Consider the following 2,462-nt stretch of genomic DNA (forward strand, 5'->3'; position numbering starts at 1 on the left):
GACACTACCACAAATGAAAGAATCAAATTCATATTTCCACTCTTGCTCTTAATGGAATCTTATAAGCAACAAAACTTTTCACAAATGCCATTGTAAGGATATTTTTAAAATAAATAAAATCAAAATTGTTCCTTTTATTTTAAAAACTTTGCGGAAACACTATCCTTACAGTGCAAAAGCACAAGAAAAAATTTGTTGTTATCTATTCCTAAGCAATATATCATAACTCCTAAGAAGTAGCTCAAGAATCCGATCTTCAAACTATGCGATAGAAATCCATCTACGCAATCAGATTCAACATATTCTTTCTTTAAGTTTCTTCAATTTTCTTTGATTCTTAAAACATCAACATGTGACCCAGTCACATCATGTATCAAGAATCTCATAATACAAACTTAACAGAGTTAGATAGTGGACTTTACCTGAAGTAGAGTCAAATTTATTGACATTAACATCTTTAGGTAAAATTGGCAGCTTCGCAACCAATTCCCCTTTCTTTGGCAATGGACCCTTGATAATGGGACTATCTCAAACTTAGCCTCTCTTTACCATTTGGTCAACCGAGTTGACTATGGCGGATCCCTTTCCATTGGGAAGAGAGAGCTTTACTAAATATCTAATGTCATCACTGTCAATGTCCATAAAGTTTTAGGAAGTTGATCTTAGCAAATAGATAAGATCATTAAGGGTCTTTTCATAGTCTGTTTCATAGGAATCCCAAAGGAACTCACTATGTGACTTAAAAAGTGATTGAACCACCAACTTTCTCAAGACTTTGACACCCAACTCTCCCGGCTTGTCAATTTGTGACTACATCTCCAAGATGTGATCACACATAAACCTTTGCTTGCCAATAGGGCTTGAGTGACCTTAAACTTTTTAGGAACTTGTGGGTTAGGGAGAATAATTGGAGGAGGTGAAAGAAGTATGATATCCATGGGTCATCATCTTCATTTAGGAAAGCTTGTTTCAAGAGATTTGGGAAGATCATAAATATCTAAACCAGACATCTTTTTGGGAGATATTCAAGATAGTTGATTTCAAGTGCTTAATATAACACCCAATATGAAATATTAAGGCTAGGACCCAACACAATACTTTTATAACTTGGAAGAGGGATGTCGTAATTCAAGCTATAAAATATTTGAAGGTAGGTGAATGACAATTCACCAATTTCCACCAAGATAAACGAAATGTATTATTAGGTTTTAATTGGTTTTGAAACTCCTAGATCTTTGAGATTCATTGAATTTTTCAATGGCATGTTTCAATCTCGAGTGTGCCCTTCAGGTTTTGTGACTAGGATGTCGAGGATCACAAAACAAGGTGTGAATAACTATGCAAATATACTTAGTACCCTTAATATTTACCCCTTAATCGATGTGTCGGTTAACCACACACGCTCCACCGATACTATGATAAACATTAACTTACCCTTTACCTACCTTGTTAAGTCCAGGTTAGTGTGTCGGTTAACCACACACGCCCCACTAACGACTTAAGCAAAGTGCAAAGTGTAATTTCATGGGTTAGCACCAAATTCACATTTTCCTAAGTAACTAAGATTGGGTATTTATAAAAGGTTTAGTTACTTAGTATTTATCATTAATACTTTTAATGAAGGGAGAATTATATTCCTTGTCCTACCTGTTTGGCTAACGACCCTCCACCAGTCAAGGAAGCGGTGGGTGAGAGTGGACACCCATTAAACTGCCATTTTATAGGCAGTAACCTTATACCCCCTTATAGACCGGCTTCGTGAATGAGGCCTACTAACGGTAAGACTGACTTTACTCGTATACGTATATATAAATATTATTAACTTATAATATTATAAAGTATAAGGGTCGAATTTTAACTTTTAAATTCTAAGGGCTAACTAGGAATTAAAGTATTCATAAGTGAAAACTTTTCAAATTCCAAAACTAGAGGTCAAGTTTTGAAACTATTCAAAACTAATTAATTCCACAACTTATGTGTTTAAAGTAGTTTTAATTAAAAAAACTCTTCAAGTTCCATAACTTGAGGACAAGTTATGGAAGACTTTAAACTAATAAAAGAATGTAACTTTTCTTTATTTTTGTAACTTATGGAATTAATTAAGGTTACACATTTTATTACTTAATGAAGTGACTCTTGAACCTCCATAACTTGAGGACAAGACTTCATTTTTGTAACCATTGCCAACTTTTATGAGTTTTATGAAACTTAAATGTGACTTTTCATATAACTTGAGGACAAGTTACAAAAACACATTTCAGAATCAACTCTTAGATTAAAATGGATTGAAATCACATAATTAATTAACTTTTCTATTAATCTAAGCAACTCATAAGAACAAGATAATTCAAATCAAACTTTTTCATGTAATTAGCCTAAACATTAAACTAAGATAAAACATGAATCTATTGACAATTATCTTTGAAATTGGATTAGTATGAACATCACCACATCAAAAATAA

This window comes from Lactuca sativa, chromosome 5 (genome assembly GCF_002870075.4).
Source record: "Lactuca sativa cultivar Salinas chromosome 5, Lsat_Salinas_v11, whole genome shotgun sequence".
Taxonomy (NCBI): domain Eukaryota; kingdom Viridiplantae; phylum Streptophyta; class Magnoliopsida; order Asterales; family Asteraceae; genus Lactuca; species Lactuca sativa.